The 22,577-nt window shown below is 39.4% G+C and overlaps 1 long non-coding RNA gene and 1 pseudogene across 1 annotated transcript in view; one reads left to right on the forward strand and one right to left on the reverse strand.

Annotated features, from left to right (window-relative positions):
• The first annotated feature begins 9,299 nt into the window (after nucleotides 1-9,299).
• LOC150007242 (U4 spliceosomal RNA) lies at nucleotides 9,300-9,381 on the forward strand (annotated as a pseudogene).
• Nucleotides 9,347-22,577, reverse strand: part of LOC150007243 (uncharacterized) — a 100,145-nt gene continuing 86,914 nt past the window's right edge. The window contains exons 2-3 of the long non-coding RNA XR_016511799.1: nucleotides 16,519-16,703; nucleotides 9,347-9,635 (exon numbers count right to left, since the gene is read on the reverse strand). This is a non-coding gene — a long non-coding RNA (uncharacterized LOC150007243). The remainder of the gene's footprint in view (nucleotides 9,636-16,518; nucleotides 16,704-22,577) is intronic.

Consider the following 22,577-nt stretch of genomic DNA (forward strand, 5'->3'; position numbering starts at 1 on the left):
GGACTACTGGGGGGCAGGGGGTACTGGGCGAAGGGGAGCTAAGGGGGAAAAATTGTAACTATTGTTACAACATAATAAAATATACTTAAAAAAAGATCTAGTCATAAACAAAGGATACACTAATTGAAATAAAGAACAATTTACAGGGAAAACAGCAGTGGAATGCATGAAGCTAAGAATCAAATCAATGATTTGGAACATAAGGAAGCAAAAAACAACCAATCAGAACAACAAGAAGAAAAAAGAATCCCCCCAAAACCAGGATAATGTAAGCAGCCCCTGGAACAACTTCAAGAGGTCGAACATTCACATCATAGGGGCTCCAGGAGGGGAAGAGAAAGAGCAAGAAATTGGAAATCTATTTGAAAAAATAATGAAGGAAAAATTCCCTAATTTGGTGAAGGAAATAAACATGCAAATCCAGGAAGTACAGAGAGTCCCAAACAAGATGAAAGCAAAGAGGCCCATTCCAGAACACATCATAATTAAAATGCCAAAATTTCAAGTATGGCATTATAGGTGAAAGCACAGTGTCACCCAGGGAAGCAGAAATGTCTCTCTCTGTCACTAGTTGAATGTCAACAAAAAGTCACTATGGGATAATATTGCTACTTTAATTCCAAGGAGTATTTTCTTTCCTTACTATGTGACAGCTCTTAGTTAAATATTATAAATTATTTTCACACTCTTACTGGACCTACCAACACTTATTTTAAGTTTTCTGGTAACTTAAGAATAAAGGCAAGTCTCAAAATGTCATTCCTTTTTAAATCATCACTGTTTCTTTTAGTTTTCTAAAAGAAAAGGAAAGTATAAAGTGGAACCTATGGATATTGTATTTCTTATGTGAAATCTATTAAATAGAGTAAATATTTAAAAATATATACTATGCCAGCCTCATTATGAAGAGCTTCATATTTCTAAATACTCAGATAAAATATCTCTCCACCATAAATACTTATCTATAATATTATTTATTTCAACAGTAAAGCTCTAGTTATCCAAAATTATTTTTATGCACACATGCATGCATACACATGTACCCAGAGTGACAGCTCCATATTACCAAGGAAAAGTATACACCAGAACAGATTAGACTAAAATTTAGAGATAAACATTTTGAACAAGGCTTTTTTTAATCCAGATATCCCATATTATCTGATAATTACAGTGCATATTATTCCCTTATGAATCAAAATGAGACATAATGAGAGACTGCATTAAGTCTGCTAAGTGTTTACTGAACTAAATTCCTCTCCCATATTATGCTGGACATAAACAGGTCAAAAGTGGTAGAACAAAGCCCTGGACAGATTGTTCAACTTGTTGGAGTGTCATCTCATTGACCAAAATGTTGAGTATTCAATCCCCAGTCAGGACACATACCTAAATTGTGGGTTTGATCCCCCTTCAGGGCATGTACAGGAGACAGCCAATCAATGTATTTCACATCACTATTTCTCTCTCTCTCTCCCCCTCTTCTCTCTCAGATCAATAAACATGTCCTCAGGTGAGGATTAAAAAAAAATTTAAGTAGTAGAATAAATACTGTAATTATATAATAACTTCTTATATTTATATAATACTTAATAGTTTAATAATTCCTTTCACCTAATGTATTACATTTAATCCTCTAAATCTGTGAAATAATTGATTTTATCATCTCCATTTTACAAATGAGATTCTGAGAGGGTAAATAACTCATTCAGGGTACAGTATGCTACCTATATTATAAACACAAGATTTGCAGAACTATTTCTTGAGCCACCCTTTCAAATTTTCTTTACCTCATTTTATTTCTGGTTATCTATTACCATCCTTTCTCATATACCAGCTTCCTCTTAACTACTCCCTTTAACTTGATATTCTAAAAAGCACTCAAATGCCTGACTTCATTTTCTACACTCTACTTGTATTTTGCATATTCATAGTCTTCTCTGCTTTTAACTTTAAACCAGCCTAAATCACCCATAAACCACAGCCCATGCTGCTGTGGATCCAAATTGCCTGCCTCCCTAACAGTCCTCTTCAGCTACTTCCTTGCTTGAACTACCTTGAATGCATTTGGCAACTATTTCTTTCCATCAGAGGAACCAAGGAGGAGTTATCCTATTCTCAGTTCTAAGGGTAATCCTGATAGGCCTATGCCAATAATTATGACCCCATTTCTTTGGCCAGGTATTGGTTTAAGCATGGTCACATAACATAATTTTGCCCAGGGAAACATGAGAAGAAAGTATATGGGAGAAACTTATGGGAAGGCTTCCCACCTTTGTTTTGGACTGAATTGTGTCCTCCCAAAATTTGTGTTGAAGTTTTAATCTCCAGTATCTCAGAATGTGACTATATCTAGAGATAGAGCTTTTGAAAAGGTAATTAAGGTTAAATAAAATCATATGGATAGGCCCTTATCCAATCTGACTGGTGTCCTTATAATAAGAAAAAATTTGAACATGCAAAGAAGCACCAGTGATATACATGCACAAAGGAAAGCCCACATAAGGACACAGCAAGAAGGTGGTCAGGCCACCTGCAAGCCAAGGGGAGGGGCCTCAGAAGAAACCAACCCTGATGACATTCTGCTCTCAGACTTCTAGCCTCCTCGACAGACAAAATAAATTTCTGGTGCTAGCTACCCAGTCTGTGGTACTTTGTTATGGCAGCCCTAACTAACTAATGCAGGTCCTAGAGCTAGAGATAAATAGTATAGATAATGGTCAGGGAAAAACTGGCTGAGAGTGCATTTGGAATAATAAGAGAAACCCTGTTGCCAGTCTAATGTGGTTCTAACATAAAAAAGGGCTATTAGAACAGAAGATAACCTTATCCCTCGTGCAAACTGAGTGCCTTTACTCAGAAATTATCTTGGAATGCACATATTTAAGTGCAATGCATAGGAACTAGTAACTTCTGTTTAGTCTATAAAGATGAAGTACAAATAGAGTGAAGAAGAAAAAGAAGAGAAGGAGAAAGAATGGGAAAGAGCTAACCCTTATAAGTGTTAACTCATTTAATTCCTATACAACCATCCTATAAGGAACTAAATGTAACATTATTGCCCCTACTTTGCATAGGAGGAAACTGAATCCCAGAGAGATTATAAGTAAATTGCTTAGAGTCACACAGGAAAGTGGAAGAGCTAGGATAAATAATAGATCCATAAGAAAGAATCACAAAAAATTCAATTAGACTTCTGGTGAAGATAGAAGCATACGTAGACACACTTTGCCTTTCACACAACCATAAGAAGGATCACAACTAATCTCAAAACAAAAAACAGGTAGAACTACCAGAAAATTGAATTGGATGAAAGTCCAACAACCAAGGATTTAAAGATGAAATATTCATCCAGATGGGTAAGAGGAGAGGAGATGGGGAGCCAGGGCAGAGAGGATGCAGTGTGGGGCAACAAGGTGGTGGTGGTAAGGTAACAGCAGCAACCAGCAGAACTGACAGTCCCACATTCATGTGTGGCAGATAAAAGCTGGTAAGTACACCTGGGGAGCAATCCCAGCCCTGGACCAGACTGCACAGACCAGGGTTCCAGCACCAGAAAAATAAAGCTTCATAGCTTCTGACTGTAAAAACTAAGCAGGGGTTGGAGTGGCAGAAGAAACTGCCCTTCTTGCAGGAGAGCCTGCATAGAGGGCCTCTATGGCCCTAGAACATACATAAACCCACCCACTTTGGAAACAATCTCTAGGGCACCATTCATATACGGGAAGCAGGTGAAGTGACTAGAAAAGGGGTAAGTGCCAAGCAAGTGGCATTGTTCCCTCTCTGACCCCTTCCCCACATATAGCACCATGAAGTGTTGAAATGGCTCTGCCCCATACAACTTAACAGTAGTGCCAAGACAGTGAATCAAAGCAGTTCTACCTAATATACAGAAACAAATACAGGAAGGCTGCTAAATCAAGGAGACAAAGAAATATTGCCCAAATGAAAGAACAGAACAAAACCCCAGAAAAAAATATTAAGTGAAACAGAGATTACCAACCTATCAGATGTAGAGTTCAAAACACTGGTGATAAGGATGCTCAGAGAACTCATCGAGTATGGTAAACATAAGGAAGAAATGAAGACTACGTTAAGTAAAATAAAGAAAAATCCACAGGGAATCAATAGTGAAGGGAAGGGAGCCAGGGTTCAAATCAGTGATTTTGAAATTAGGAAGAAATAAATATTCAAGCAGAATGGAATGAAGAAACAAGAATCCAAAAAACTGAGGAGAGTATAAGACTCTGGGACATCTCCAAAAGTGCCAACATCTGAATGATTGGGGTGACAGAAGGAGAAGAGGAAGAGCAAGAAATTGAAAACTTATTTGAAAAAATAATGAAAGAAAGCTTCCCAAATTTGGTAAAGGAAATAGACATACAAGTCCAGGAAGCACAGAGAGTTTCAAACAAGATGGGTGAAAAGAGGACCACACCAAGACACATCATAATTAAAATGCAAATATTAGAGATAAAGAGAGAATCTTAAAAGCAGCAAGACTAAAGAAGAGAGTGCCTACAGCCCTGGCTGCTGTGGCTCAGTGGATTGAGCATCAGCCTGAGAGCCAAGTGTCGCTGGTTCAACTCCCAGTCAGGGTACATGACTAGGTTGCATGTTGGGTCCCCAGTTGGGGGCGTAAGTGAGAGACAACCACACAGTGATGTTTCTCTCCCTCTCTTTCTCCTTTCCCCTCTCTCTAAAAATAAATAAATAAATAAATAAAACTAACAAATAAATTAATTTTTAAAAAATAAAGAAAAGAGAGTGCCTACAAAGGAGTTCCCATAAGACTATCAGCTGATTTTTCAGAAGAAGCTTTGCAAGCAAGAAGGACCTAGCAAGAAGTATTCAAAGTAATGAAAAGCAAGGACCTATAATCTAGATTACTCTATCCAGCAAAACTATCATTTAGAATGGAAGGGCAGATAAAGTGCTGCCCAGACAAGGTAAAGCTAAAGGAGTTCATCATCACCAAGCCATTACTATATAAAATGTTAAAGGGAATTATATAAGAAAAAGAAAATCAAAACTGTGAACAGTAAAATGACAACAAACTCACAACCATCAACAACTGAATCTAAAAAATCAAAACTAAGCAAACAACTAGAACAGGAACAGAATCATAGCTATGGAGATCATATGGAGGGTTATCAGAAGGGAGAGGGAAGGGGGAGAATAGGGGAAAAGGAATGGGGACTAAGAAGCATAATTGGTAGGTACAAAATAGAGAGGGAATGTTAAGAATAGTAAAGGAAATGGGGAAGCCCAAGAACTTATACACATGACCCATGGACATGAACTCAGGGGACGGGGAAATTGCTGGACAGAAGGCGTATACGAGGTAAGGGGGAACAAAGGGAAAAAATGGGACATAACCATAAAAATGTAATAGCATAATCAATAAAAATCAATAATTTATACTTTAAACAAATTAAATTTAAATTTATAAACCTCTATGTTCTAGTACTACTCTCACATTTTCTTACTAATGGAATTGAAAAGGATCTTACTTTAATTTACGTTTTTCAGATAGAGAGGGAATGGTATTGGCTCTAATTCATTTCTTATCTTGTATATCTATGTGTTTATCTTTAAACAAGCAAATGTAACATACACTCAATTTATAACATACCAGCCTTATTCTGGCAGAACAATCCATTGTCTTCTTCTGCTTCTACCCTTCACCCCACTGCAAAATCAATACAAACTGATATAATAGGGCAGAAAAAAATTAGGTAGTGCTCTCTGGAAATCAATTGCATTAATGATAAGCACATGCTTCAAAGTTTAACTCCTTTTTCCATCCATTTCCCCAATAAAAGTGAGAGAAAGTTTTCTAGGTTGAAATTAATCTAACATGAAGAAAAGTTACCTTCTGTGAATGCTAAGTAGGGAGACTATGGGAAAAGGAAGGGAAAACACCCTAAGGATCTCAGAAACTGCATAAAGTGAAAGAATAATTCTACAGCTGAGGAATTTGGGCCCCTTCATTGTGAATAAGCCTCTTTAGACTTTGATTGGGTATGAGTTATTGAGCTCCTGAGTGTGTTTGCTGCAGGTGGAGTCTTTTTAGAAAGAAGCAGAAAAATCTGAAATTAAAAAAGTAGATTTAGGATAGTTGAAAAGAAGAAAATGACTCTATAAAGTTGGCTTAACTACTATCTCCTTAAGGTACATGATTTATTGCCAAATTTACCATGTCAATGTTAGTTATACTTCTTTTATTATTAACAGAAAACATACTGAGACATACAAATTGAATTTATTTTATTGAAAATCAGAATTGAATGAATTTAGATATCTTTTGACTTTCTTAATTTACTTCATTCACTTTCAATTATTTGAATTGTAATAACGTGAGTGGAGCATATGCACTATTTTTATTTTTCCATTGAATTAGAGGTAATCTGAGGTAAATCAATAGCCATGGTTAAATATACAACTAGCATCACTAAATATTGTCAGACCACATATATTGCAAATAGAAAGGATATTTAAGCAGGAAAGACTCAGGGCTACGTTAAATGTCACTTTAAATAAAAACATAATAGAGACATATTTTGTGTAATATAATTTATTTACAATATATAGATGCCCTTAGTAATTAATCTTTTGGGGTCTCAAAAAACCATGACATTTTCAAATTCTCTTCATTGTCATAGGTTTAATGATGCATAAGGGAAATAAGGTTTTATCTTAATAACTATTGTCAGGCAACTTGAACTATAATTTATTCAAGACACGTAATATCTTTGGAGGACTGACAGCAGCTCTCACACCCAGCAATACCTACAGAAGCCTGCTCAGTAGTCAGCTTCTGTTGCTTCCTATGACAAGAACTCCAGCCCAGTTGTGACTGGATTGATCTTCTCTGCTTCTATTTATGTGTCCCCAACAGTATTCTCTCTACCTCACGGTATCTGATTTAAGACTTTTGTTGCCTTATGACTTCTGAAGCCTCAATGGGTCTTTTGGCTTCTGCTCTGTTTTAAGTTTTCCTCCAAAAATATCAAAGATAGATTTGCTTTGTGAGCCAGTCACCACCCAATATTGACCATCCTTATTGGGCAGTATTTAGCAACAGGCCACTTCATAGGCAAATGGCCAGTACTTTAACTTTCAATCTTGGTTCAAGGATTAATCCTTTCAATTAAGTCAACCGGCCCATAAGAGCAGGAGTCACATGATACAAAAGCATGATGGTCCCATAAGCATACAAACACTTCCAGCTATTTTTCACAAAATGAAGCTTTGGACATAGAAATTTTTCTCAAAACAGGACCCTGGGTGTGGTGGGCACACAAGGCAATGTGCTCTCTTCTCCAGTGTAAGCTTTCTTTTAAGAAAACAAAGACGTTAGAGTTTAAACATTTATTAAACAACAGTGCTGGTTTATCCTCCAACACAAAAGTTGTGATTATATTTGGTGATTTTCAGGATTCTCTTGATTTCAACATAGATTTAATTCTCTATTAATGTATTTCTACATAATTTTGATGTAGATTTCATATTTGGTCTCTTCTCTTACCTATAAAAATAATCCTTGTCTTGTAGATTTCTTAATACTCAGCACCTTGCAGAATGCCTGCTATATAGAAGTTGCTAACTAAATGTTAATCAAATCAAAGCCATGAAACAAACCATGACAGAGACATTTGGGTTGATTCTATATAGGAGAGCCAGTGCTCCAAACCTGAAAAGTGAGAAAACCTGTTTGACAGGAGCAGGAGTCCTGAGCATCCAGTCTATTGGCAGGTATGCTGTTAACCTAGAGACGAGGACATTTCCTCATAAGCCGCAAACTTGTTCAGGATTCCGGGAATGTGAGAATGGCAGAAACAGTCAGAGTATAGCAGAGACCCTACCCAAAGTTTAATAAAGTGGAAATCCAGGAACTTTAACCAGTGAACTACCTTGCTAGACAGCAGCAGAGATCCTCACAGCTTAATATAAGATCTCATACAATCAGCTGCTCCACATAAACATATGCATGACCAATTCTTACAAATGTAATTTTCTATAAATGTTCTAACGTAAATACATACATATTTCCAATAACCTTTTAGGAAATAACATTGTGTTTTGTGGCATTTCATATGGAGATTCAATTAAACTGGCATTATTGGTTATTCAATCCCTAAAAATTAATATGTAAAAATAGAACACAAATTCACTATTAATAAATATTTGATAAAGCCATTATTGTAATACACACAGAATATATTAATATGTAAATATAATTGGATGTTTATTCCTACCCAGTCATAGGTAAATTCAATAACTTATTTTTAACAATGTCCTGATGATGCACAGGCATAAACTCAGAGCTGTCTGCACTCTTCTAGCTATTAGGATTTATAGGATTTATACAGACATCCTATTGACTCAATTAGGATTGGTTTATTAAGATGTATATATAACACATCCTATTGGTTCTCTTTGTGTGTGTATATATTTGTGTGTGTACACGTATATATGCATACATATTTCCAGTAACCAGTAACCTTTTAGGTATTGACTATATATATGGAAGTCTGAAAAATTACCCTAGGTTATTACCTTAGATAAAAGTTTGCCTTGCCCTGGTTGGTGTAGATTGAGCACTGGCCTGCAAACTAAAAGACTGCCAGTTTGATTCCCAATCAGGACACGTGCCTGGATTACAGGCCAAGTTCCCAGTTGGGGGCATGCAAGAGGCAACAGAATGATGCTTCTCTCCCTTTCTTTCTCCCTCCTTTCCCTTCTCTGTGAAAATAAATAAATAAAATCTTTTGTTTTTAAAGTTTGCCTTTATGGGCCTGGTAGTCATGATGTACTTCGGAGGGTTGTGCTGAGGTCAGGTTCATGCAATATGAAGCTTTGTGGTATAGACTACTCTTGAGACAAAAAAGGGCAGGAAGATGCCTACTATATATCAATATCTGTGAGATGACACAGAAGAAAGATTTAGGGGGAAGTTTATAGTACCAAAGGCCTAAATTAAAAAAGAATAGCCTTGGCTGGTATGACTCAGTGGATTGAGTGCCGGCCTGCAAACCCAAAGGTCATGGGTTCGATTCTCAGTCAAGGCACATGTCTGGGTTGTGGGCCAGGTCCCCAGTTGTGGGTGTGTGAGAGGCAACAGATCTATGTTTCTCTCACACATCAATGTTTCTCTCTCTTTCTTTCTCCCTTCCTTTCCTTGTCTCTAATAATAAATAAATAAAATATTTTAATAAATAAAATAAAATAAATAAATAAATAGGAATAAAGGTCTCAAAACAATGATCTCAGCTTTCACCTTAAGAAACCAGAAAATGAGTTTTACACAGTGACAGTATTACAGCCAATGAAGTTTATCTGAGGTGTAATTCTTGCTAATTGAAAAGAAAAATAGAAAATGAAAGCCCAAATGAAATCCAAAGTAAGCATAAAAAATAAAATAATAAAGATCAAAGAATAAATTGATTAAATAGAAAACAAAGGAGCTTCCAGGTTGAGGACTCAGAATGCTTTTCCGCATCAGCATGCCAGGGCTGCAAGCTCCGAAGACAACAGAAGCTCTTTGTTCAAGACCTCACCCTATGAATCTCTTCTTCTGGCTGTTGGTTGAGCAAAAAATAAGCAAGTCTGACCTTCCTGGAGATTTGAGGAAGCTGCAAAACAATACAAAAAAGAAAAATGATCATGTTATTGAGAAACCCCAACTACAATCAAATTTCTTTCATCAACCACTCCTAAGAGATTGGGTCAAGATCTAGGAACACAAAGAAAGACCTTTACCAGAGATGCTCTGAGAAGGAGACTGACGAGATTTTTCTGCTTACCTTCCCAACTCAGACATTAAAGGACAAGGCTTACGCACCTCACTGGTGAAAACCACTTATACCAGACAACAGCCCAACAGATTGGTCAATTACTTCCAAAAATGAAGTGGACACAATGCTGCCACCAGTTGAGATGATCGTTCAGATCCTTTTGCAAAATTTACTTAGCGTCTGAGTTTACACAAAGTGGCCCTGTTCAGACAGAACCCATCTCACCTTGGAGAACTAATATTCAAAGCCTGTGAGCTGGGAAGTGAAAAATTTCATTCTTTAGTGACTGATTCTTAAGAACTAAAACAGGGCTTAGAATTGAGATAGGGACACTGCTTCTCAAATTCCACTGCGGTATCAGCACATCTTTCCAGTATGGGATAGACTTCCAGACTCTTGCTAAAATTAATTTTGTTGATAATAATCTACTTAACTACTTTTCTTTACAATTCATTGTTAATATGTTTATTTACCATTTAATGTGTTGAGAACTAACAAAGTTAGATTGTTAACTAGGTCATTATTATTGTGTTGATAAGGTGTTTTCCCATTGCTGTTACTGCATTTTCCTGGATACAGAGACTCCATACTAGAGGATAAACACAAGATGTATTATCTCAGGTTTGAAAAAAGAAAAAGAAAAACAAGAAAGGAAAAAACAATAAAGAAATTGATGACACATAAAAACTGGTTCATTGGGAAGATCAATAAAATTGATAAAACTCTAGCCAGATTGCCCTGGCTGATGTGGCTCAGTGAACTGAGCTCCAGCCTGTGAACCAAAGGGTTGCTGTTTGATTCCCAGTCAGGGCACATGCCTGGGTTGCAGGCCAGGTCCCCAGTTCGGGGCACGAGGCAACCACACATTGATGTTTATTTCCCTCTCTTTCTCTCTCCCTTGCCCTCTCTCTAAAAATAAATAAATAAAATCTTTTAAAATAAATAAATAAATACTCTAGACAGCTCGATTAGAAAAAAAAGAGAATATACAAATTAGCAATATTTGGAATGAAGAGGTTTCATTACCATAGTTTCTACAGATAGTAAAACTTTAATAGGAAAATCTTATTGTGGTGGATGACTTTGATATCCCCCATAAGCCCCACATCCTGTTGTTCATATCTTAGAATAATCCCCTCCCCTTGAGTGTGAGCAGAACCTATAACTGGCTTCTAACCAATGAAATGTGGTGAAGGCAATGGGATGTATGTGATTAAGTGACTTTGATTACATAAAGTATGGTAACTATCTTGCTGAAGTCTCTCTAAATCCATTGCTGGCTTTCAAGGAAGAAAGACTGCCATGAATCTTTTAATCACAAGGAAATGAATTCTACCACCAACCCAATAAAGTTTGGAAGCAAATCCTTCCTTGGCCAGGCCTCAAATGAGAACCTAGTCTTGATCCACAACTTGATTGCAGCCTCATAAAACCCTAAGCAGAGGGCCCAGACTCAATCTTCATAAACTGTGTTTTAAGTCACTAACTTGATGATAATTTGTTACATATGAGTAATAAAGTGAAGAAATAAAATAGAGTCACTATAGTCAAGCTGCTAAATTACTAATATCAAGCAGGTTGAAGAATGAGGAAATTATTATATTTTTGTTTTAGCTAGCCTGGGAACTTAAACCTTGAACTTTCTAGTCCTGCATCAATGCCTGGAAATACATCAGTTCACTGTGTGTCAATAACTAGATATACACCAGATCTGCAGATAATCTTCTGATTACCTCCTATAGGACTCAGGTATCCAGACCACCTGACATCACCAGACCTCCTGGCACCCATTCTCTAGAACACCTGGTATCCATCATTCAGGACACCTAGCATCTGATTGATAACTGTCATGGAACAACCCTAGAGCTATGAATACATTTTTTACTATAAGAACTCCCTTATTTTTTCTCTAAAACACTTCTGGGTTTTTGTCTATCTTTGTTTCCAGTTTGAAAACTCTAAGACCATTAAATAAATCATTATCATTTATTTCTAGCCAAAGCCTCCAAACTCTCCATGTTTGTTCAACATATAGCAATATATAATTAATACAACTGAAATAATTTTGTGCCCATAAATTTGATAACTTAGATGAAATGGAAATTTTCTGTAAAAACACAACTTATCAAATCTTATCCTAGAAGAAAAAGATAACATATATAATCTACATACCCTGGCTGGTTTGGCTCAGTGGATTGAGCGTCGGCCTGCGAGCTAAGTGTCGCTGGTTCGATCTTCCAGTCAGGGCACATCAGAGAAGGAAAACTCTGATTCCAAAAAACCTCCGCTGCCTTGCAGCATACCTCTTCAGGGGAAAGGCTAAGGGAGTAAACCCCGACAGAAAATCCGGAGCCGGAGTCCCTAAGGCGGTTTGACGTTGTAGTCAACACCGGCAACTCCTGCGGCGCACCTGAAGCCAAGCTGTATTGACTCTGTCTTTCCCCTTGGATCCTTCAGCTGCGAAGAGAGGGGGGGTCTGCTGCATGGGCAACAGCTGGCCCTCCATATCACCCTGCCCAGGCTTTGTAGCTTCACTGGAGAGGACACTCCAGCGTCATCGCAAGATGTCGACTCAACACGGGAGGAGACAGATACCGGTTATAAGCTCATCCGATTGGCGAAGGAAACGAGCGCCAGGGGTCTCCTCTGACGGTGGGAGAGGTCATCGCACCTCACTGGACAGCTACCGCCCACCTCAAGCTGGGCAGCACCCAGCCAATTAGGTGCCGTCTCGCCATGGCTCGCCTGCCCCACTGGGTGCGTGGGGATCAGAGAGGCATCTCTCGAAAAGTGGGCCACAAAACACTCGCACCAGGCAATTCCAAGCAAAAAACAAGAAAGAAGCCTCCAGCTCTTCGCCTCGCTAGCTGGAACATCAAGACCCTGTGTCCCGGACTTACTGCAGACCTTCCGTGGATCAATGATGCCAGGAAAACCGCCGTCATCGACAGGGAACTGGCACGACTAAACATCGACATTGCGGCTCTACAGGAGACCCGGTTGGCCGACAACGGAACTATCAGAGAAACCAACTACACCTTCTACTGGCAAGGGAAGTCTCCGGACCAACCAAGACAGCACGGTGTTGGGTTCGCTGTGAAGAACACGCTTGTTAACTCCATAGAGCCACCCACAGGAGGCACAGAGAGATTACTTACCCTCCGATTGTCAACAACTTTTGGCCCAGTCAGCATTCTTAGCACTTACGCCCCAACCCTCTGTGCCACCACTGAAGAGAAAGAACAGTTCTACCATGCACTGGACGAAGCGTTATCCAAGATCCCCAGAAGTAACGCTCTTTATCTCCTTGGAGACTTCAACGCAAGAGTAGGAGCCGACCACATGGCCTGGTCCACCTGCCTCGGAAACTTTGGGAGAGGAAAGATCAATGAGAATGGTCAGCAACTGCTTGAGCTTTGGTGTCACCACGGCCTGTGCGTGACAAACACATTCTTCAAGTGCAAAGAGATCCACCAGGTGTCATGGAGGCACCCCCGCTCCCGCCACTGGCACCAGCTTGACCTCGTCATCACCAGAAGAACGGATATTGGCCGCACCCTCCTCACCCGCAGCTACCACAGTGCAGACTGCGACACGGACCATGCCCTCGTGGTAAGCAAGGTGCGCATAACGTCGAAGAGGTTGCACCACTCCAAGATGAAGGGTCGCCCACGCATCAACACCAATTGTGCCAGCAACCCAGTTAAGACCCAGCAATTCATCAACAGGATGGAAGATGCACTCAGCGAGGGAATGGCGGCAGATGACATTATCAAATCCAACTGGCCACGTCTCCGCGACGCCATATACAACTCCGCCATTATTGCTTACGGGAAGAAAGAGCGGAAGAACGCTGACTGGTACGAGGCTCACTGGGAAGAAATGGAACCCGTGATTGAGGCTAAGAGGAAGGCCCTACTGGCTTACAAGGCCACTCCCACTCCCAGTACACTTCAAGCTCTACGGGCTGCCAGGAACAAAGTCCAGAAGACCGCCCGCCACTGTGCCAACACCTATTGGCTAAACCTGTGCAGAAGCATCCAGGAAGCCGCCGATATAGGCAACGCACGAGGAATGTATGAGGGTATCAAGAAGGCAACAGGCCCAATCCCCTCCAAGATCGCCCCCCTTAAGTCCAAGACAGGTGAGGTCATCATTGACCAGGAACAGCAAATGCGGCAGTGGACCGAGCACTACCTCAAGCTGTACGCGACGAGGAACACCGTAACGGACACTGCTCTTAACGCCATCCCAGACCTACCAGTCATGGAGGAGCTAGACACCCCACCTACTGCGGCAGAGCTCAGCAAAGCCATCGACCGCCTCGCTTGCGGGAAAGCACCAGGAAGCGACGGAATCCCTCCAGAAATCCTAAAGAGCGGGAAACCAGTCCTGCTACAGCCGCTCCACCATCTACTCTGTCTCTGCTGGAAGGAGGGTTACATCCCTCAGGATATGAGAGACGCCAACATTATCACCATGTACAAGAACAAAGGAGACCGCAGCGACTGCAACAACTACCGGGGCATCTCTCTCCTCAGCGTCGTCGGCAAAGTATTCGCCCGGGTCGCTCTTGCCCGCCTGCAGACCCTTGCTTCCCGCGTCTACCCAGAGTCCCAGTGTGGCTTCAGAGCTGGCCGATCAACAGTGGACATGATCTTCTCCCTATGCCAGCTGCAGGAGAAGTGTCACGAGCAGCATAAACCACTCTACCTCGCCTTTATCGACCTCACGAAGGCGTTTGATCTGGTCAGTCGAAGCGGACTCTTCAGCTTGCTACGGAAGATTGGCTGTCCACCACATCTGCTTGCTGTGGTCATGTCCTTTCACGACAACATGCACAGCACGGTGTCCTACAACGGCGCAACCTCTGAGGCCTTCCCAGTCAGCAGCGGAGTAAAGCAGGGCTGCGTCCTCGCGCCTACGCTGTTTGGAATCTTCTTCTCCATGCTCCTCCAATACGCCTTTAAGGACTGCAGCGAGGTTGTCTTCATTCACACCAGATCCGATGGCAAGCTCTACAACCTGGCCCGTCTACGAGCCAAGACCAAAGTCAAAGAGGTGGTCATCCATGAGATGCTCTTCGCCGACGATGCAGCCTTGACATCACACTCCGAAGAGGGACTCCAGCAGCTAGTGACTTGCCTTTCCCACGCATGCAAGGAGTTCGGACTAGCCATCAGCCTGACGAAGACGAATGTTATGGCTCAAGGCACGGGGACTCCCCCATGTATCACCATCGACGGATACACCCTGGAGGTGGTCAACGACTTCACTTACCTCGGGTCCACCATCTCGAGCTCTCTGTCAGTTGACTTGGAGGTCAACCGGAGAATCACCAGGGCAGCCACAGTTATGGCCAAACTGAACCGGCGAGCGTGGAACAATTCCAGCCTCACTGAGAAAACCAGACTGCGCATCTACCAAGCCTGCGTACTCAGCACTCTCCTCTATGGCAGCGAGACGTGGACCACCTACGCAAGGCATGAAAGGAAACTCAACAGCTTCCACATGAGGTGCCTGCGACGCGTCCTGCATGTCGCCTGGCAGGATAAGGTGCCCAACACCGAGGTGCTGAAGCGAGCCAACATGAGCAGTTTGCATGCAGTTCTTAGTGAGAGACGCCTCAGGTGGCTCGGCCATGTCAAAAGAATGGATCCAGGCCGTATCCCCAAAGACCTCCTCTACGGCGAGCTAGCAGAAGGCAAGAGGATGACAGGGCGCCCAAAACTGCGGTTCAAAGACATCTGCAAAAAGGACATGACACAATGCTCCATCAATCTCAACACATGAGAAGTTCAAGCAGACGACCGCCTAGCCTGGAGGCTCGCGGTCAGGCAAGGTACGTCACGCGCAGAGGCTGCGCGCAACGAGGAGGCAGTCCAGAAAAGATCGAGGCGGAAGCAGCGTCAACAGCAGCAACAGCAGCCATCTGCCTTCACCTGTAACAAGTGCGGCAGGGATTGTCACTCCCGAGTCGGACTGCACAGCCATTCTCGGTGGTGCAGATAGACTCTCAAGAAGCTACACCATCGTCTCTCGAGACGGACGGCTGCCGACGATATAATCTACAAAGAACATTCTAGAACTATTATGTGAGCTTAGCAAGATTTCAAGGATATATGATCAATATACAAGAAACCTATTGTATTTCTATATATTAACAATCTATAATCAGGAACTGGAATTATTTAAAATATCTTTTATAATATAAAAATATTAAATACTTAGGGTAGATACGTCTAACAAAAAATATTAAATGTCTTTCTAGACTAATATAATCTTTCTTATTATACATTAATGGCCAACAAATGTTATTTGATCAGTCTACTCAGCCTCTTTAAGATTGTTTTTATATGTGTCTAAACTTCTTGATCGAGTATTCATTTTGCATAATTGTCATAAACATTCAATTTATCTTTCGATAAGTTTGAACTATTTCCAACCAATATTGTAGTTTTTAACCACTAGGTTTTGAGGTAAGGCGACTTTGTTTTAAATTCTGGCCTGACAGTTAATAGTTATATGATCTATTATACAACTGAAACAAAATTTTAATATTTTGTACATCAATTTCCTGATTTACAAACTTGGGATAGTTGCACTTATTGAATCTGTCATCAGATGTCTGTGGTTTTGTATTATCTCTGCCACTATCTTACTATGAGGGGAGGGACCCAAAAAATGAAATTTATTTATTAAAAATTGTATTTATTCTTACATGTTTAAATTTCAGTCACCTTCAAAGTACTCTCCATTTGATGCAATACACCCATCGAGATAGTTTTTCCACTGCTCAAAACAGTTTTGAACTCATTGATTTTGATGCCTTTTAGGCAAGTCTGCCATTGTTTTGCTTCACCTCTTCCACATCAGCAAACTGTTTCCTTTTAAGGACATTTTCATCTGTGGAAACAGAAAAAAAAAAACAAAAAAAATAGTCACTCAAGACAACACCAGGTGAATAAGGAGGATGGGTCATGGGAGTCATGCCATTTTGGGTCAAAAACTTCTGAACACTCAACGTGGTGTGGGTGGGTGCGCTCATAAATCACCCATCATGAAATGGGCAAATGCATTGAGAAAGTGTTAAAAAAAAAATTCACTGAAGCTGAATACAGCCTCTCACAACAATGCCAGCAGGTGCACTAATACAATGGGGTTCCTAGAACATTCACCCACCTGGGGAAGCCTGTAATACAAGCTGCCCACCCTCCAGAATATAATTATGTCTTTATGGGGTCCCACCTCATATATGATTTTGGTCATGGTAAATAATATTTTAACAATTCCTACCTCATAATGTATTTGTGAAGATTAAATGACATAAAATATCTAAAAATCATTTATATTAATACCAGGCATGCAATAAACATTAGGCTTTTTAACATCTATAAAGGTTGCTACAGGCTTAACATACGCAGTCTTACAGTGTTGGTGGGTATCACTTTTTTTCCTATTATCTATAACTGGAAAACTTTCAATTAAAAAACTCAGTAAAGAAGACATATTTGTTAAAATGTTTTGATATTCTATAAACATTAATCAAAAGGACTTTATAATATTATAAAATTGTGTAGTCTTGATGGAATGAATATATGAATATTTAGTATGATCTGAAATAACAGATACCTGAGACCATTAGTTTTCAAACCTTATTTAGCAGCAGATTCTTTTTTTCCAAATATTAATCTTACTTAAATATATATGTGTATATATATACATATATATACACAAACACACATATATATATATAAAGAGAGAGAGAGAGTTATATATGTATAGATATATGAGATCTGTCCAGGAAAAGTCCAGGCATTGTTAACATAATGAGAATGGTTTGTGCAACATCAGTGTAACCTGGCAGCCAGGGAGAGTGGACTGGAATGTGCATGCATGAACAATTACCACTTCACTGTACTAGTCAGTGGGGGCAGGAGATGTAGTGAGTGTGTGTGTGTGTGCTGTGTGGCTGTCACATTCAAAATGACTGAGTTAGTAGAAGGCTTTCGGGGACAATGCAATGAGTGCAGCACAAAGAAAAGTGGGGCACAAACACTTCAAAGATGGTCAAGAATCTGTTGAAAGTGACCCACATTCTGGAAGGCCTGCAACAAGCAAAACACCCGAGAATGTCAAATGTATACAGGCTGCAATCAACAAATATTGGTGACTGACAGTGTGAAAACTGGATACTGATCTGGGGATTCCAAACACTACTGTGACCAAGATTCTGATACAGGATCTTGGCATAAAACATGTCGTGGAAAAATTTGTTCTGTGGCTTCTGCTACCAGAGCAGAAGGGACATTGTGCTACAGTTGCTAATGAGGCTAGAACTGTGTGAGGTCCCATGGTGCCTACTTTGAAGGGGACTGAGGTATCATTGTCCTGTCTACAGTGTTTCTTGTATCTTGTATCTTCTTCAATAAGTGTCTCTATTTTTCCATAATATGTGGATGGATACTTTCTGGACAGACCTCATACACATAGATAGATATAAACATATCTATCATGTATATAAAGCAAATAAAAGAGAAGTTCCTTAGTTGAAACATAAGTCCAAAAGGCTGCATCTAGTGGGCACTTGTAATGTGCCAGGTACAATTCTAAAATTGTGGCAACTCCTATGGTGGTCCTGGGATTTCCTTTTACAACCATAAGTGCAATAAGCACAGTATAAAACACACTCCTTTGGAACTGTAAGGCACTCAAGGTCAAGAAACTTATGATGTATAGTTTAACCAAATGCATAGTACAGTATTAGGCACTTAGTGACTTGCTGAGTAAATATTGTTGGGATTTGGTGACATAGAAGCATCTAAGGAAATCTTAAGAATAACCCCATATTATTAAATGGCTGTTTCCTCATGCTCAAAACACACCATTTCCTTGGGATAAAACCATTTCCTTTCAAAGCTCCAGGCAATTAAAAATCTCAGTCCAGTCTATCTCTGTCCTAGGAATATTTGGAAACAGGTTGGGTCACTTAATTAGTATGAAATTTAAATTGTGCCTAGTGTTATCCTGAGTGTGTCATATTTAAATATCCTGAGAACTCTAGAAAGACTCCAGGGACTTCTTCCTGAAATTTACTACAAGTCTGACTAGCTCTGCGGAGAATATTTATTTTCTTTTTTTTCTGAGCAAAACTTTTATTGGAGAACAATAGAACCACCACCTATTGAGAGAAAAGAGCACAAAAAATTCAACTGAGGCCTGGCTGCTGTGGCTCAGTGGATTGAGCGTCAGCCTGCGAACCAAGTGTCACTGGTTCGATTCCCAGTCAGGACACATGACCAGGTTGCACACCAGGCCCCAATTTGGGGGTGCATGAGAGGCAGCCACACATCGATGTTTCTCTCCCTCTCTTTCTCCTTTCCACCTTTCTCTAAAAAAGACAGATAAATAAAATTCAACTGATACAAAACAATTGAATAGTCACAATAATCCAATCTTGTTTGCAATTGCTTTACAATTTCTTACACAGTTCTCCTCAACTTGTTTTTTAGTAGTCTTACCAATTTTTTAGCTGAAACAGTGTCAAGTTTACAAAAAAATTGTTTCAGGGAAGAAACAAGCTTTCAAAATAACAAACGTGACACCTAAAGTCTCCTCCTAACAGGACCAATTCTACATAAAAAGTCATTAAGAGCAACTACAAAGTTTTGTGGAACAGTCTACATATCTCAGAGACCATCAGGGATGAGTTAGAGCCCTGACATAGATGGCCCTAGAAGGTCCAGTATAGAGAAAGGGAAAAAACAGTTGCATTTCCTTATCAGATAATCCCATGTAAAGAAATGCCAAAAGAGCTGAGAAAATATAGGTGATAGCTGTTCAAAAAGAAATCAGAAAATTATTCAAAATACCCATATTGTTTTAAAATATATATATATGTGGTGTGCTTGGTATGCTCAGTATGGTGTGCTTGGTGTTCTCAGAAAGAAACTGTCAACTTTGTTTAAATAGCTGTTCACAAGTCTTTGAGAACTCAAGAAAACAATAGCAGACACAAGAATATCTAGGTGTTCTTCCTAGTGGCTTTAATCAGTCAAGAAAATATACTACTGGCAAAATCATTAAAACAATTCTGATTTTTTTAAATTTCTGCTTCTCCTTTATGATTCACTTCCCTCAAAGCTCCAAGGAAAAGCAAGAAAGAAAGATAAAAGACCCCAAGCAAAAACCACACACACACACAAGAAGAAAAAGAAAAGAAAAGAAAAGAAAACCCACTTATGGTGAAAAGAAGTCTTTAATTTGCATTATCAACTTGAAGAATAATGCTTTTGCTATCTTTTATGTCTGAACCATCCTATAACAGTTCCCTGAAAAGTAGGTGTCCAGTGACTACGATAACTCTTATCTTCAAGCAATTAAAGGAATAAGATCAACATGGTATAGAACTGGAAATTCCCACCTAGGAGGTATGTGGAAAAAATGAGGGTAGACCTTTACATTTAAGGCTTTAGGAAGTTAGAATAAGGATGATAGGAAAGGCTTATTTACCAACAAGGAGTTGGGGTGCTTCGAAGGAAAAATATTGACTGGCTCAAAGACCTTCAAAGTTTTCTTGGTCAATGTCTATGTTCGTGATTTAGAATTTTCCCATGCACCAGGAATTATGGTGTGAGCCAACATTGACGTAGGCACTCTCCCAACTCTTTTCAGTTTCACGTTAGGTATCAAGAAAGGGGACAGCAGGTGAAAGGAAAGTACAGTAGTCCCTCTCTCTATCGTGGTTCACTTATCACGGCCTCACTGTATTGTGGGATTTTAAAAAATATTATATTTAATTACTTATCATGGCTTTTTTGCTATATCACAGGAGAATTCTACCAAACATTAAAAGAATTAACACTAATTCTACACAATCTCTCCCTGAATGTAGAATTAGTGTTAATTCTAGCATTACCCTAATACACACACTGTACAAAAAGGAAAGCTATAAACCATTATTTGCAAACCACATATCCTACAAAGGACTAGTATTGAAGATACAAAAACAACTCTCAAAACTCACCAGTAAAACATAAACAATCCCATTAGAACACTGGCAAAAGATAGAGACATTTTACTGATGGCTATAAGCACATGGAAAAAAAGTTTTATGATTAACAGTAAGGGAATCGCAATGTTAAAATCACAATGAGGTATCACTACACATGTTTCGAAAATGGCTACAATAAAAAAAAACAGTGGCACTAAATGTTAGCAAGGATTGGAGAAACTGGATCACTCACTGATTGCTGGTGGGAATGTAGAATGGTACAGCCACTCTGGAGACAGATTGACAGTTTCTTAAAAAGCTAAAAGTGCAATTACTACACAACCCAGTAGTTGCATTCCTAGGTATTTATCCAAGAGAAAAAAAGACTTATGCTCACACAAAAACCTATATGTGAATGTTTATAGCAGCTTTATTTGTAACAAAAACTGGAAACAACCCAAATATCTGTCACTGAATAAATAATTAAATATACTGTGATATATCTATACCATGTAATACTGCCCTGTAAAAAAAAAAAGTGTATGGACTTTTGATGCTTGCCACAACTTGGGTAAGTCTCCAGGGGGTGGAGAATGAATCTGAAAAATTATATACTTGAAATGATAAAATTATAGAGATCAAGAGCGGATTAGCAGTTATCAGAAGTCAAAGAGGAGGTAGAAGGGCAGCCGATATGGATACAAAGGGCAACATAAGGAATCCTAGTGATGACAAGAACTTTTGTATCTTGGCTCTATCTATGTCAATATCTTGATTATAACGTGTACTAGAGTTTTACAAGGTGTTACCCTATGAAGAAAATGGGTAAAGGGTACAAAAGAGCTCTCTCTATTATTTCTTACAACTGCGTGTGAATCTACAATCACTCAAAATTAAAATTCTAACTTAAAAAGCTTTAATGCAAGGGGGAAAAAATTACAGTCTTCAGCCAGTTCACATGACAAAGAAATACTTGGAAAAAAAGTGACAATGCCTTCAGGTCACTGATTATGATGCCACAATTTTTGTCAAAATACAAAGAGGGGCTATTTTACATTGTTTTTCATAAAGTATATTATAACTCCCTAGTATCCAATTTATATGATTCGTAGGGATTTGGTTCTCTCTTCTGATTCTGCAATTCTGATACAAATTAAATTTATGCTGATCCAACTGGGAGTTGCTAAACCCCATAAAAGCAATTATAGTCATAAAGAGATGCTGTAAAATTGATATTGAAACTATTCAACCCCCAACCTCCTCCCACCCCTCCATCTCCTAAACACACACACACACACACACACACACACAGTGTTCATATTCTGTGCATGTGCTGAGAGTATATCCCAGGTAACCATAGACTGCACAAAGGTGTTGATTCTGAATTCTCTTTCATTAAATATAAGTCAAACGATTACCTTTACTTCCTGAATAACTACAGCATAAAATAGCTAATAAAACTGACATGCCCTATTTGTCCATCTTTCATAGTTTTAGACACTATCCTTTTGTATTCAGATGAGGAGCCCAAAGCTAAGAAACAATTCTGTGAAAACTGATCCTTGGGAATTTTATAGACCTTTTCTCTTTTCCACAGTCACTTCTTTTTTTTTTTTTTTTTTTTAAGATAATAAATACTATAGCCATTGTTCTGTGGTAAATGTTTATTTCTCCTCACCCCAGGTGTAGAAAACTAAAAATATAAGCAGAGGCAGATTGGGAGGTGGGGGGAGGTGGGGAGGCTATTTCTGATCTGCCTCCATAATTTAAAGTGTCTCAAAACAGAT

Source organism: Furipterus horrens, unplaced genomic scaffold (genome assembly GCF_987537825.1).
Source record: "Furipterus horrens unplaced genomic scaffold, mFurHor1.1.pri manual_scaffold_6, whole genome shotgun sequence".
NCBI lineage: Eukaryota > Metazoa > Chordata > Mammalia > Chiroptera > Furipteridae > Furipterus > Furipterus horrens.